Source organism: Trachemys scripta, chromosome 10 (genome assembly GCF_013100865.1).
Source record: "Trachemys scripta elegans isolate TJP31775 chromosome 10, CAS_Tse_1.0, whole genome shotgun sequence".
Classification (NCBI taxonomy): domain Eukaryota; kingdom Metazoa; phylum Chordata; order Testudines; family Emydidae; genus Trachemys; species Trachemys scripta.
This window is the reverse complement of record NC_048307.1, coordinates 28,029,785-28,045,757: the sequence shown is the minus strand read 5'-3', so window position 1 is coordinate 28,045,757 and position 15,973 is coordinate 28,029,785. Positions and strand designations below refer to the sequence as shown.

Here is a 15,973-nt window from a genome sequence, read left to right as displayed (position 1 = left end):
GGCATGCCTGGGTCCCCAGGGTTCAAACTCTGCCAGGACTGCAGGAAGTTTATGCCGAAAAGTGATCCGCACTCTTCGTGCTTACGGTGCCTCGGGGAGGTCCATCAAAGGGACAGGTGTCCTATCTGCAGGGCTTTTCGCCCCAGGACTCTCAAGGATAGAGAGCAGAGACTTAAAGTCCTCCTAATGGAGGCGGCACTCTGGCCGCAATCAGATCCCGGACCTTCAGAGCCGGCACCCAGCACTTCATCCTCGGTGTGCAGTGCCCAGGCACTGGAGATAGGTCATGGGGCCAAGGCCCCAAAACCCCAGCACCGGAGAGAGTCAGTGCATAAGAAATCGTCTTCGACAAGACGCCGCTCCCCTTCGCCGGCTAAAAAGAACAGGCCGCGGACCGAACAATCTCCCCACCGGGACTCTAAAGGTTGGGCGCAGCCCATGATTGTTATGGGGCAACCCGCACCGCAGACCCATCCGGCCATCCCGTTGACTCCCGCCCCGGAGAGAGCAAGGTCAAGTCCGGAACGGCATAGATCCCCGGACTTGATGGAGGAGGTCCGACTCCCATCGACGCCTGAGGCGTTCGAGGCCGCCTCAGACCTCTTGAACCTTCCGGTTCCGGCGTCGCCGCACCGGTGCAGAGAACCTCCGGCTGCTGCCGGGCTCCAGCATCACTCTAGGGGTAAACCAGCGATGCGCTCACTGCACTCTCCACGCGGCACCACGGTAGCGGCACCGGCGCGAGCACCCCAGCCGGCGACTGTGGCTACCGCTCCTCCGATGTCCTCCTATTCAGACACTTCTGACTCGGAGGCGGACTCCTACCGTTCTAACAGATCAAGGAGCAGATCGTCCTCCCGTAGGAGTGCCAACTGTTCCCGCCACGGTGGCATCAGCAGCAGGAGTGGCAACCACCTCCTCAGTGGCCGTTCTGGATGCCATGGGCCTACCATCAGTCGGTGGGTCAGGCGTACGGGTCCCGCTCACGAACCGCTTCCGTCTCCTCAGCGTCTGCGGCACCGCCGCTAATGCCACCACAACCGGCACCGCCATCCGACAGGAGTGTGCCACAAGGCATTACGGCACCCCCAAGTCAAACAACGGCACCGACAGGGGCTTTGCTTCCTTCAGCGCAGGCACCCGCCCAGCACTCCTCGGCGTTCGGTGGCGACCCTGGTACCGGCTGCGATGCTGCATCTTGAGCCCGCACCGGCCACACAGCCGGAGTACCATGTGCCGCAGGCCCTTACAGAGGGAGACATGGTAGATGAAGGTTAGCTACTTGGGACATCTTCCTCTTCATCTCCGGATGAGGCAGTAGCGGGAACTTCGGCTGCTCCGGCTTTAGAGGATAATAGACTCCTCCAACAGCTCCTTACTCGAGTGGCCCAGAGCCTCTCGATACAGACGGAACAGATTGAGGTGGACACCGATCCTGTAATTGATATCCTGACCCCGTCAGGCCAATCTAGGGTAGCCCTACCCCTCATAAAAACCATTGTGGACACAACCCGTACCTTGTGGCAAACTCCAGCCTCATTGGCCCCTACAGCCAAAAAGACTGAGAGGCAGTATTTTGTCCCAACCAAGGGCTATGAACATCTTTATACGCACCCCCCGCCGGACTCCCTAGTGGTGGATGCAGCCAACCAGAGGGAGCGACAAGGTTTTCAGGGATCCACTCCTAAAAATAGAGAAACTAAAAAGTTGGACCTCTTCGGACGCAAGGTCTATTCAACGGGGGGGCCTACAGTTGCGTATTGCCAATCAGCAGGCCATAGTGAGCCGGTATGGACACAACACGTGCTCGGCTTTGTCTAGGTTTGCAGACCTCCTCCCGCAGGATTCACGAACCGAGTTCTCGGCCCTTGTCGAGGAGGGCAGATTAGTTACTCGAGCTTCCCTTCAGGCAGCCTTCGATGCAGCCGATTCGGCCTCGCGCACACTGGCTACTGGTCTCGTCATGAGGCGCGGAGCCTGGCTTCAAGTTTCCGGCCTTCCTCTTGAAGTTTAACAAACTATACAGGACTTACCCTTTGAAGAGCCCATGCTTTTCTCAGAAAAGACAGACAAACAGCTCCATAGCCTAAAGGACTCGCGGACCACCCTCCGTTCTTTAGGCCTACACACCCCTGTTACTCAGCGTAGGCAGTTTAGGCCACTGCAGGCCCCGCGTCCGTATCAACCTCAAAATCGAGGTGATGCCGTGCGCAGAAGACCGCAGACTGGCAGGAGGAGGCAACAACAGCAGCCCTTCGGCCAGTCTTCTACCCAACCAAGGCCTCCATAGGGGCCTAGACCACCATTTTGAGGGTTCGGTCGAGGACGGCCTACCGGACAGATCTCTGGATCCTCCCAACCTTACCTTTTCATCACGTCTGTCCCCCTTCTATCGTGTGTGGGCCTGGATCACGTCAGATGCTTGGGTGCTTCGCACGGTAGAGGAGGGCTATTCTATCCAGTTTTCCACCCTCCCGCCCCACCAGCCCCCCTCCCCGTCCCTCTTCAGGGACCCCTCTCACAAGCAACTTCTCCTTCAAGAAGTTCAGTCCCTCCTTACAGCAGGGGCAGTGAAGGAGGTGCCTCGAGAACTACGGGGCAAGGGCTTCTAGTCTCAATATTTCCTAATACCAAAAGTGAAAGGGGGCCTCAGACCTATTCTGGACTTGCGGCGTCTCAACAAGTTTGTCAAGAAGTTCCGCATGGTCTCCCTGTCCTCCATCATTCCTTCCCTGGATTCAGGAGACTGGTGTGCCGCCCTCGACTTAAAGGATGCATACTTCCATATCGCGATAATCCCTCACCGCAGGCGTTATCTCAGGTTTCTCATCGGCAACATGCATCTACAGTTCACGGTTCTACCCTTCGGTCTATCAGCAGCCCCAAGGGTCTTCACAAAGTGCATGGCAGTCGTGGCAGCCTTCCTCCGCAGGCAAGGGATCCAGGTATTCCCTTACCTGGACAATTGGCTCATCAAGGGCAGGACCAAGGCTCTCGTGAAGGCTGAGGTGGTCTTCATCAGGCACACCTTTAGCTCCCTCGGCCTCTTACTCAACGAGGCCAAGTCCACTCTTTCTCCAACACAAAGAATTGAATTCATAGGAGCACTTCTGGACTCGACACAAGCCAGAGCATATCTTCCGAAGGCCAGATTCCGAACTTTGTCCAACATCATTCTTGGCCTCCAATCTTACCCTACCACCACAGTAAGAAGCTGCCTCAAATTACTAGGGCACATGGCAGCATGTACCTATGTCGTCAGACACGCCAGGCTCAGACTCCGCCCTCTCCAATCTTGGTTTATCGGCCAGTCAGGGACTCCCTAGACTCAGTGCTGACGTTACCTCGTCCGGTGTTGGACTCCCTCCAATGGTGGCTCGACCCATGGGTGGTCTGCGCGGGGGTTCCTTTCCTCGAACCAGAGCCCTCCCTGACCCTGGTAACGGATGCGTCGGATCAGGGGTGGGGTGCACATCTGGGCCACCTCCGGACCCAAGGTCTTTGGTCAAGGGAGGATCTTTCATTGCACATCAATGTCAGGGAATTACGAGCGGTACACCTCGCATTCAAGTCCCAGCTCGCGGGCAAGTGCGTTTCTGTCCTCACAGACAATACTCCAACGATGTTTTATATCAACAAACAGGGTGGTGCTCACTCCTCTCCCCTTTGCCAGGAGGCCCAGGCATTATGGGACTTTTGTGTACAGAACGTAATTCACCTGAATAAAGGGTCACGAGTGGTCTATCCGCTGGGATGTAGTTCTCTCAATTTTCCGACTCTGGGGTCATCCCCAGGTAGACTTGTTTGCTTCCAACAAGAACAGGAAGTGTCGTCAATTCTGCTCCCTCATGGGACGCAGTCAGGGATCCCTGTCAGATGCGTTTCTCCTCTCTTGGGCAGATGGGCTGCTTTACGCCTTCCCCCCGATTCCCTTGATTCACAAGGTGATCCTCAAGGCCCGCAGAGATCACGCTCGACTCATCCTCATAGCTCCTGCTTGGCCGCTCCAGCATTGGTACGCGTCTCTCCTACACATGTCTACGAAGGTTCCGCTCAGGTTGCCCCTACTACCGGACTTGATCACGCAGGATCGCGGTCGCCTCCTTCACCCGAACCTGGAGTCGCTCCACCTTACAGCTTGGATGCTCCATGGCTAAACCCACTGGAGTTACAATGCTCCCATCAGGTCAGACAGATCCTGTTGGGCAGCAGGAAGCCCTCGATAAGGTCTACGTATTTGGCCAAGTGGAAGCGCTTCTCCCTCTGGGTTACACAACGCGGTCAGTCCCCCTTGCTCGCCCCGATCCCTCTCATCTTGGACTATTTGCTACATCTGAGACACCTGGGACTAACTCTCTCATCGATTCGAGTACACCTTGCTACAATATCCGCATTCCACCCTGGGGAGGGAGGGACCTCAGTGTTTGCAAACCCACTTGTGGGACGATTCCTTAAGGGTCTTGACAGATTGTTCCCGCATATCCGTCAACCTGTCCCTGCTTGGGACCTCAATTTGGTCCTGTCTGTCCTCACGGGGCCCCCATTCGAGCCACTGGCTTCATGCTCGCTGTTATACCTCTCATATAAGGTCGCGTTCTTGGTGGCTATCACCTCAGCACGGAGAGTATCGGAATTCAGAGCTCTGGCATCCGAGCCTCCATACACCGTCTTCCACAAGGACAAGGTCCAACTCAGGCCACACCCTGCGTTCCTACCTAAGGTGGTTTCCCCTTTTCACATGGGTCAAGACATTTTTCTCCCTGTGTTTTATCCCAAACCGCACTCCTTCGGCTAAGGAGCGGAGACTGCATTCTCTGGATGGTTGCATGACTCTCGCGTTCTATATAGAAAGGACGAGACCCTTCAGGAAGTCGACCCAACTTTTCGTCGCTGTGGCCGACAGTAGGAAGGGGCTCCCGGTCACGTCACAGAGGATCTCAGCTTGAATCAGAACCTGCATCCAGGTGTGCTACAGTCAGGCCAATGTACCAGCCCCGCCTATCACGGCCCACTCCACAAGAGCACAGGCCTCTTCAGCTGCGTTCTGGGCCCACACCCCAACACAGGAAATTTGTAGAGCGGCCACCTGGTCCTCGATCCACACCTTTACAGCTCACTACGCCATTACGCACCACGCTAGGGAGGATGCTGCATTTGGCCACGCAGTCCTCCAGTCTGCAGTGACCTCCGACTCCACCACCTAGACTTGGGCTTGTGAGTCACCTGCTTGGAATGCTCATGAATAATCACTCGAAGAAGAAGAAACGGTTACTCACCTTCTCGTAACTGTTGTTCTTCGAGATGTGTTGTTCATGTCCATTCCAATACCCACCCTCCTACCTCTCTGTCGGAGTATTGGCAAGAAGAAACTGAGGCGGTGGGGGGTCAGCTGGCCCCTATATATAGCGCCATAAAGGGGGCGCAGGAGCCAACCCTACGGACGCTGCTATGGTAAAATTTTCCGGCTGGCGTGCACATGGCGTGCACACACCTTCTTGGAATGGACATGAACAACATATCTCGAAGAACAACAGTTACGAGATGGTGAGTAACCCTTTCTTATCCTGAGTACCTCAATTTCTGTGTACCAAACTTGAGGCATCTGAGAAGAGCCCAATATTCAGAAAGTTGAGCATCTACTCTCTGAAAATTCAGTCCCTTTAAGATGTCACAGGTTAAGCACTAAAAATGGAGCCATCCAAAACCAGTAGTTACTTTTGAAAATCTTTGTTATAGAGGTTTATGCCTCTATTGGTGCTTTAATATATAAAAAAATGGTTCTTTGGCTCAAATGATAGACAGTGCATGTTTTTTACATCCAGAGGTTGTGGGTTCAGTCCCTGCAGGTGACCTAAAAAAGGGTTTGGTTGCATTTGGCAATACACTTTTAAATCATTAGATCACAATCTGCTTTCAGAGCCAGGAATAGAACTCAAGAATCTATTGGGTGTGAGTGTATTCCCTTGTATAGGCTAATCTACAAAGAGAAAGCAGCATGGTTTCCTCACCCACCCACTCAGGTACTCCTGTAGTCAAAAATTGAAGTGTGAAGATTATGGAATCAGATCCTTCCACTGACCCCTGTAGGAGTCAAAGAAAATCTCAATATATATATAAAAGTTAGTGCATAGGGTTGCAATTTTGGCTGGACATATTCCTGGAGGTTTCATCACATGACATAACTTTAATTAAATATTCATCTTTAATTCGTGGAGACTCCAGGGCAATCCTGGAGGGTGGGCAACTCTATTAGTGCAAGAACCCTGAAGTAACTGTTAGAATGATTTTATATTGCCAAATAATGTATTTGGAAGATGATTTGGATGTTCAGTTTTATTTTTGTATATATTTTAGTGTTTGTATATGGGTTAACGGGAGCTGTCTCTTTAAAAACAGTGTGTGGCAGACTGTGTGTGTGTTTGGGATTGAGAGCAGCACATGGGAGATTTTGCCAATTTGTCCAGAGTGGGAGACCCTGCCTGTATAAGCTCCAAAAAGATCAGAAAGAAGCCTCATTCTGAAAGGTATAACATTAATACTCTGGTGGGTCTGGAGCTGTTGCTAATGAGTGTTGGAGCCTTTCATCTGTAAGTCACTATTATGAATCCTGCCTAGCTCAGCAAGAGTTAAAAGTTGTTCCCATCTAATAGATATTTAGCAGCCCCTATATGAAACGAGTTGGGGGAGTCCCAGTTCCCATATCACAAACACACCTCTGTGGTTTGATCTAGATTGTAAGCTTTTCAGGGCAGGGACTTCCTCTTACTGTGTGTATAGCACCTAGTACAATGGTGCCCCAGTGTCTGTTGGGAACACTACCAAAAGGAGCCAAAACACCCATTTATTGCTTTGGAAATAAAAGCTGTTGTTACTGATATGGCAATTTCCTGCAATATCTTTGGGAGAGCTTACTGCATGCATTTATGTATCATTATGGGCCAGTAATTATATGCAATTCCATGGGAGAGGGTGACCATAACCCTCCAGGAACTAAGGACAGTGGGGGGTGATTAGGCAAATTCACTCAGGTTGTAACACCTCCAGACAGGTAGCACCATCTGGAAAGGCTTACATATACTGGTTCAGACTGGATTCTCCAGAAACCAACAGACAAAGAAAGGACTTTTGGATAAATAGCCTGAGTTTTAACTGACTCGGCCTTCTTTCTGATCCAGGAAACGGACAGGACCTTCTGTCCAAGGGGGTTCCCAATTCTTCCAGGGAAGATTGAAAGGACTTTGGCCTACTGGGGCACCATAAGACTGATGGGTGACCTCTGGTAAGCTTTTGGCATGCATATAGGAATTTGTATTGTTTTTATATGTTTTCTCCATAATGCTTTCACCTTAAGAATAAATGTGCTTGCTGAGAAAGAGCTGTGTGGTAGCTTGTGACTGCTGACAATTACAAATGTTTATAGCCTTTGAAGAGAAAGCAAAGTGCATATGCTGGGCTATTTAGGGAGTCTGGCTTGCTGGGAATATCATATGTAGGCAGGGAACTGTGCAGTCTGGAAAAAAACTCTGGTCGAGAGAGAGAGATGCATATATCATCACACAAGAGAGATGGCAGCTGAGGAACCAGGAGCATAGAGTGGGTGCACTGAAGAGACCATGGAGAGAGGATAAAGGTGCAGTTACCCTGAACTGTTACAGCTGTAAATGTAGAACTGCTGCTGAATTGCACTTTGAGATGAGTATCCTGTACAATGATGTCATGATTCCATTTGCCATGGTCTCTTGTGGGGGCTCCTGTGTGGGGGAAGCCCTTTAGATGGGGAGAATTCCTTTAGAGTGGGAAAGGGAGAAATGTGATGTGTCAACTGTCAACATCTGCATCAAGGGATACAGGGCAGGCATTAAGCTGGTCCTTTGACTGTCCAAACATAGAGATAAAGCAAGCATTAATTAACTAGTTCAGATTGTGATAAATGTCTGATTACATGACTCTGCAACTAATGTTAAGGGGGAATAAACAGATTATTTTATAACTAAGGAAGACAACTCAGGGAATTAACTCAGCCTAATTAATAGACCAATGAAAATTTTGATCAACCATTTGATGTGTTGTATAGAAAAATAGACTCTCTCCTTAAATTATGGTGCAGAGTGCTACTTTCTCTGAGCATTGGGCTTTCTATTTAACTTCCATTTAAAATGTTATTGTTTTATTTTAAACTGACCTTAACTTTGTAAAATAACCAAGTCTAACTTATTTAATGGCATTTACTACATACGTAGTAATTTCCAGTTAACCACTTTTTTCAGTTCATTTTTCCTTTTTTCCCAAACTGACGATTTCAAAGGGACTGAAATGGAAAAATTAAACCCCTTAATGTCATCTGTTTGAAAAATCCTGTGGGTTTTGTTTTTTTTTTTTTCTGACAGGAAGAACGCTTTCAGATCCCTCGATGGTCTAAGCTGCTATGCTTGACATCTCATTATTTGACTCAGCTGTTTCAGTTTCACCTTCACCCTGCTAATTAAGTAACTCACTGAATGTATTATTCAGTATTTGATTCTTCTATCTGAGTCTATGAGAGATGGAAGTTAAAAAAAAATCCTCTTGATGGGATTAGTGAAAGGATTGTTGCTCTGACATGGTGTACTAAATTGAGAACGAGCTAATGAAGTTGGCGACATATGAATCGCTTTCTGTCATTTTAGCAAGTCTTTGGCTGCTGCTGAAAGAATGTGGATTAGGGTTACTATAAATGGATCATTTCTTAACTAACCAAACAGTGACCTGTTAATTGCTTGAAGACATGAGTAGTTTGAGAGAGGTCTCTTAGCTTTATTTATGTTTTGTTTCCTTGTTCTGCTGTCATCCTATAGGGTATTGTATCATCATATGCCACATGCAGATACGGGGGTTTTAGCTATTTAGAGAGATTGGATTTGTCATTTTGGCTATGTTACCAACATGTATCACTTCCCAGTACTTTTGGCAAATTTAAAGTAATTTGCTTATTTTTTCAGGATTCTAACGAGAATTAGGAGTGCTTTGTTCATAAGCAAACCCTGTTTTCAGACACACTGTTTCCAGACACATCTTAAGGATTCTCCTTATTTTAATCACATTATTTACTCTTAGTTTAAAAGGAAAAGTACATTGCTACCAATTCTTTAGAATGGGTATTTTAAAATATTTTAAACTTTTTTGCTTTAATAAGCATTGTATTCACATTTCTTTGACTTGCTCATTAGCCATTCTCTAATATTATTAAAAGCTCTAGGGTATTTGTGGAATGGGGGTTGGTTTGTCTTTTGTAAACTTGAATTTAGTATATGTGAAATAAGTCTGTTGGTGACATTGTGGATGGAAGTCCTCAGTGTTCTGCTGTACTGTTATATATTTCTCGGTAGTCCTGAGTGTTTAAAACTATTTCTGGAATAGAAAAATAAAACTAATATGTATTTGTGCGAATAATAGTTAGTGTAAAGTACATATAAGTTTGGGGCACTATTGAGGAAGAGACATAAGTCCAAATTTGTAAAGTGTAAAAGTGTGGCTGAGCTCAGAACTGCAGCGCCTAACTGAGGCCTGGTCTACAGTAGGGGGTTAGGTGGAATTTAGCTGCGTTAGGTCGATTTAAAAATGACTGCATCCAAACAAACAACCCCGTTCCGTCGACCTAAAGGGCTCTTAAAATCGACTTCTGTATTCCTGTCTGACGAGGGAAGTAGCACTAAAATCGACTTTGCTGGGTTGAATTTGGGGTCGTGCGGACGCAAATCGACGGTATTGGCCTCCGTGAGTTATCCCAGAGTGCTCCATTGGACCGCTCTGGACAGCACTTTGAACTCCGATGCACTAGCCACGTACACAGGAAAAGCCCCAGGAACTTTTGAATTTAATTTCCTGTTTGGTCAGTGTGGCAAACTCAGCAGCACAGGTGACCATGCAGTCCCCCCAGAATCATAGAGTGTAGAATGTTTCTACGCTCCCCCTATCATCTCCGTCCCTGAGGTTATCGCAGATTAGAAGGTGAAAAAAACAAAATCGCAATGACATGTTTTCTGAGCTCATGCAGTCCTCCCGCACTGATAGGGCACAGCTTAATGCAAGGAGGCATTCAGTGGCAGAGGCCAGGAAAGAATTAAGTGAGTGTGAAGAGCGGAGGCAAGACGCGATGCTGAGGCTAATGTGGGAGCAAACAGATATGATGAAGCATCTGTTGGAGCTGCAGGAAAGCCAACGAGAGCACAGACTCCCACGGCATCCACTGTATAACCACCGCCTCACCCAGATGCCCAAGAACGTGGGGGAGAGGGGGAAGCTCCAAGCACCTAGGCATTCCACTCCAGAGGATGGCCCAAGCAACAAAAGGCTGTCATTCAAACAGTTTGATTTTTAGTGTGGCTACAATAAGCAATGTGGCCTTGTCCTTCCCTCCTCCCCCACCCCACCTAGGCTACCTTGTCCGTTATCTCATTTTTTTTATTAATAAAGAAAGAATGCATGGTTTCAAAACAATAGTTCCTTTATTTCGATGGGGGGAGGGTGGTTGGCTTACAGGGAATTAAAATAAACAAAGGGGGCGGGTTTGCATCAAGGAGAAACACACACAACTGTCACACCGAAGCCTGGCCAGTCATGAAACTGGTTTTCAAAGCCTCTCTGATGCGCAGCGCACCTTGCTGTGTCTCCTAATCGCCCTGGTGTCTGGCTGCTCAAAATCTGATGCCAGGCGATTTGCCTCAACCTCCCACCCCGCCATAAACGTCTCCTCCTTATTCTCACAGATATTATGGAGTACATAGCAAGCTGTAATAACAATGGGAATGTTGGTAGCGCGAAGGTCTAACCAACAGCGCCAGCGAGCTTTTAAACGTCCAAAGGCACATTCTACCACCATTTTGCAAATGCTCAGCCTATAATTGAACTGCTCCTTACTACTGTCCAGGCTTCATGAACGGATCCCCTGAGCAGGAGAGCAGAGTTGCAGTGGAAGCAGTGGACGAGGATGGTTAGCAGTCCATCAGCAGCACGCAGGAGGACCAGAATGGATCCCCTGAGCTTGTCGCTGGGGAGCAGGAGAGCAGAGTTGCAAGAGAGCAGAGTTGCAGTGGAAGTGGTGGAGCCATACACCATGCATTGGAGGTTGCTAGGAGCTGGGCAGGGAAGAAGTTCCCAGAACCCCTGGCCAAGTTACATGTCCGACGAGGACGGTTAGCAGTCCATCAGCTGCAAAGGCAAGGGGCTGCTGCTGTGTAGCAAAGCCAGCTGCTGCAGGTGTTTCTGTGTCGAATGCGTGGAGGTCCAGGTAGGGCAAGGTACCTCAGCCAAGGCAAAAAAGTAAGAGCCCTGGAGCTGTTACATGTGTCAACCACACAAGTACTATGGGGTGTTACAGCGCTGACCGGACTGGACTGTATGGCTGCAAGACTTCTTCACCAGTGACAAAGGACAGGAATATGATGCACCTAAAATCTAAAAAGGCCCGCACATTTCCCAGAGTCACTACCCTTGATAACAGAACGTCAATGATTGCATTGGCTACTTGGATCACAGCAGCCCCCACAGTAGACTTGCCCACAACAGCAGCATTGACAGTGAGCTGAGTGGGCTCCATGCTTGCTGTGGTATGGTGTCTGCATGGGTAACCCAGGAAAAAAGGTGCAAAACGATTGTCTGCCTTGCTTTCATGGTGGGAGGAGTGACTGACGACATGTACCCAAAACCACCCATGACGATGTTTTTGCCCCATCAGGCATTGGGAGCTTAACCCAGAATTCCAATGGGCATCAGAAACTGCGGGAACTGTGGAATAGTTACCCACAGTGCACTGCTCTATGAGTCGATGCTAGCCATGGTAGTGAGGACGCACTCAGCTGACTTAAAGCGCTTAGTGTGGACATACGCAATTGACTGTATAAAATCGATTTTTAAAAATCGACTTCTATAAAATTGACCTAATTTCGTGGTGTAGACATACCGTGAGTTAGGAGCTAAGCCTCATTTTTAAAGGGCTTTAGACACTTAGGAGCCAAAATCCTGTCAATTTGGCTTCTAATGCCTAAATCCCTTTTGATAATGAGGTTTAGGCTCCTAAATCAATTAGGCATTTTAAAGCTGAGCTCAGCAATACCTGTATATCTTTACAAATTTGAGCTATAGTGAACAGAATATGTTGCAGAATTAGTCTAGCCAATATTTCATAATCAGTGAATTCCCAATGCTGGGTAATTGATAAAGCAGCATTTTAAGGGGGCGGGGAGGGGCTAGAGCTTGTATACATTCGACAGTTAATTCAGATGAACAAGGTTGAATTTAAGGTGTGAATTTAAAGCAGAGTAGCTATCACTGAACAACCCTGTTTGTGAACAGGAGTGCCTTACTGCTGTTTAGATTAATCTACTTTCAAAGCTACTCCTGAATAGTTATTCCTGAATAACCCCATGTATAGACAAGCCCTCAGCATGATTTACCAAATGATTTTTTTTTCAAAGGGGTTTTGCTGTTGCTGTCTGGTAAGAAAGGAAGAAGGAGAAGTAATTCCATTGGGACATATTTTATATATAATTCTGGACTGTATCTTTTATACATACATTTATGCTGATGTGATAAGAAACAAGTGATTTTTTTTTTATGCTACTGCAGGACTGAGCACATTTTTCCCCACAGAAATGTGTTGTTCATGCCTACTTGCATTGTTATAATTAATAGTCCATCATAACAGGATTGGTGTTTGAGGCAAACCTATTTGTCTAAATCTTCATTGATACCAAATCAGTATCAATTTCTTCAACCTTGTTCATAAGTGGAAGGGTGGAATTAGACCAGAATCCTATTTAATAGTTCATGGCTGTACATGGAAAGAGAGACACCAGTGAGATATATGGCACTAGTGTGTGGGTACACATTTACTGTGCCACAGTACAAGGCACCTACTGTGTTTATCAGAATAAGACACTACAGTAAATATAACTGGTGAAGATGGTAAATGTCCCATTTTTTAATGATGCTTTCACTGTATTTCTAGTGGTTTTGTGATTTCTACATTATCATCATCTAAGAATGCATGATGTTGTCACTTCCATCTGATTGCCTGTTCTCCTCTGGGAGTATGAAGTTCTGAATTTAAATATTCATGGCCATTAGAGCACAAATTGTGTTTTGTATTAATGAAGCATTAATGTCTATGGCTTAAAGTGCCATTAATTTTAGGAAGCTGCCATTTGGGGCAAAATAATAGCGGTTCTACATTTTCAATAAGAAAAATATAGGACAGCTATTGGATTCATAGTAAAATACTAATGTACAGAAGGAAACAAGTTAGGGTGGAGATTTGATTCAATAGCTTTTGCAACCAGAAAAGTGCTTATTCTAAGTATTAATATCATAGGGCTTACAATAGTCAGAAATATCTTTAAACACTCCAATGTCTAGAGCATATTTTGATATTTAATTGAATAAAAGCTGAAGGGATGGTAGAGTCATTTAATAAATGGAATCACTCCTAAATGGCACATCCTCATTGCTGATGCATTACAGTACAGTGGTTTATTTGTATACTAGTAGTTGTAAAGATGAGCCAAACAAAATCTGAAAAGCTTAGAGGTGCAGTAGTAGGTACAGTGTCTGCTAATGTGGTGGTCCAAGCTCTCAGTGCTTATGCTGCAAGTTTCTTAATTGCTTCTCCTTGAAATACAGAGCCCAAAGTGGTGTGTTTCTGAGAAAGATGGCAAAATGTAGTTATTGCCTGAACTCTGTCATGTTGGCGATTTCAGCACAGAGTGTAAATTTAATTACAGGACCATTTCTAGGTTAACTCCCCTATCAAATGAATTCCATATATGCACGAACTGTGTAATACAACTGTTATTCCTGGGGAAATTCTGCACCAAAAATTTTAAAATTCTGCACACATTTTAAAATTCTGAATATTTTGTCAAAATAACTCATTATAACCACACCAGTTTCAATTATTTTGGTAGTTTATTTCAAAACACCTGTCAGCAAGTATGTCTGTAACCATACAGACGACAGAAAAGATTCAGGAATTTTTTTTTTTTTAACAAAAAAGATTCCTTACTAGGCATATTAATACAGAACTCTGAGTAATAATTCATTTAAACTGCAACACAGAACTCTATTTCCCACACCCCTCAGAAGCAGTGCAAAGGCTTAGGGGAGTCAGGGTAATGGAGGAGCTGAGGAAGAGGGAAGTAATTGCTGGGAAAGAGTCTGGGTATGAACTTGAAGGGTTGTTGGGCATGGGTTGGAAAAGTATGGAACGGGTTTTTTTCAGGAGTGCAGGGAGAGATTGTTAGGGAGTGCCTCCCATGCAGACCCTGGCTGAGCCCTAGCCTCTCCCATGCAGTCAGGCACATCTGCTCCTGTCCCATGTGTCCCTGCATCCCCATGTGTCATTGAACCCCATCCCCATTTGGCCCTGCTCCCCCTCCCCCTGTCTCCATGTGTCTGTGCATCCCCTCCCCCTATATGTCTCTGTGCCACCACTCAGTCACCTCCTGCCCCATGTGGCCCTACACCCTTCCCCATCCCCATGTGTCCCTGCACCCCCCCAGCCAGTCCCCTCCCCTTATGTCCCTGTGGCCCTGCATCACCATCCCCAGGTGTCTCTGTGTCTCCACTCAGCCAACCCCTTCCCCCCTCTGTCCATGTGTCCCTGCACCTCCCTCCCTCATATCCCTGTGAAGGAGGCAGGCTCTTTCTCTTCCCTATTTTGGCTGGAGCTGGCCAGGAGTGACTGTGTTTTACCACCACAGTGCCCTCTGTTCGGCAAAAGGCAGAACTGCAGCAACTTTTCAGCAGATAAATAAATAAAAATATGCACGGCACATGAAATATGTGCACGCAGTCGTGCAGAATTCCCCCAGAAGTAAACTGTAATCCTGGTTATGCCTTTTGTCTCCAGCGGGGCCTGAAGCAAGATGTGGTTGTTGGAGTAAACTAGATGAATAATCTTTGCCTTTCCTTGGTGCAGGTGAAGGTTTAAGAATCTCTTTTGGGAATCTGGGGAGTCAGTAGCTGCACCGAGCTCTGATGAAGGTGTGTTAGAAACAAACAACCCAAGCCCAAAGGGGCACAATTGTCTCTTCCATTTAGAACTGCCCAGCAATCATGGTAAGACCCATGGAGAAATATTTCTGCTGGCATGTTTGCCTTGGGCATTCAGGGGTAATCTAGTAATCCTTTACTCCTGAGAGCTCTGCTGAAGCTCTAAAAGTAGGCTGGATGGTTCCCAGGTACAATTAAGAAGAGCATGAGTTCCTTACTTTTGGAAGGCTGATCCTCTACTCTCTGCTTTTGGGATGTTGTAAAGAAAGTGTTTCCGCTATACTCCTTTTCCCCATTCTCTTAGTTGCTGCAAGGAGGGTGTGGGAAGCTCTGTATTTCCATTTTTTCAGGCCCTATCACTTCTGAATAGCTCAAGTGCCTGTCTCTGCTACTGAACACAGTTTTCCCTAATGATGCTTAGCTCTGAGATTATTCAAACTTCAAGTGTTCCCTGTGGAGTTTCAGGAGAGGAGTGATTTAATCAGTTTACTTTCTTTACTATCAGCTTATTGAAGTTGCAGCCCTCTGCCAATTTTTTAATTGCATCTGCATCTAGTATCTTTTTTCTAGGGTGTCTGTAGCTTACCTAAGGAGCTTCTGAAATTCATGGAGCCATCATATTTAAATATTTTAACATTACTACAATAACAGCTATAAAAGTAAATGTATGTGTAGAGCCCTACCAAATTCACAGTCCATTTTGGTAGGGTTACCATACGTCCGGATTTTCCCGGACATGTCCGGCTTTTGGGGGCTCAAATCCCCGTCCGGGGGGAAATCCCCAAAAGCCGGGCATGTCCGGGAAAATCGGGAGGGAGGGAGGGCTCGGCCGGGGCCTCTTTGGCCGGGGCCGGTGCGGGGCCGGGGTCGCAGTGCCGGGCCGGGCGCGGGGCCGGGCGGGGAGCAGGGGGCGCGGTGCCGGGAGCCGGTCCGGGCCCGCGCCGCT

At 47.3% G+C, this 15,973-nt stretch overlaps 1 protein-coding gene across 20 annotated transcripts in view; it reads left to right on the top strand.

Annotated features, from left to right (window-relative positions):
* RBFOX1 (RNA binding fox-1 homolog 1) overlaps positions 1–15,973 on the top strand; it is a 1,522,779-nt gene that overhangs the window by 525,392 nt on the left and 981,414 nt on the right. The window contains exon 1 of one of the 20 annotated variants that reach the window (XM_034784128.1): positions 7,258–7,279. The exons of the other annotated variants lie outside the window; for them this stretch is intronic. The gene's annotated coding sequence lies outside the window, so the exon portion shown is untranslated. Of the gene's footprint in view, positions 1–7,257; positions 7,280–15,973 lie in introns of those variants that run through there. 20 annotated transcript variants of the gene reach the window in all.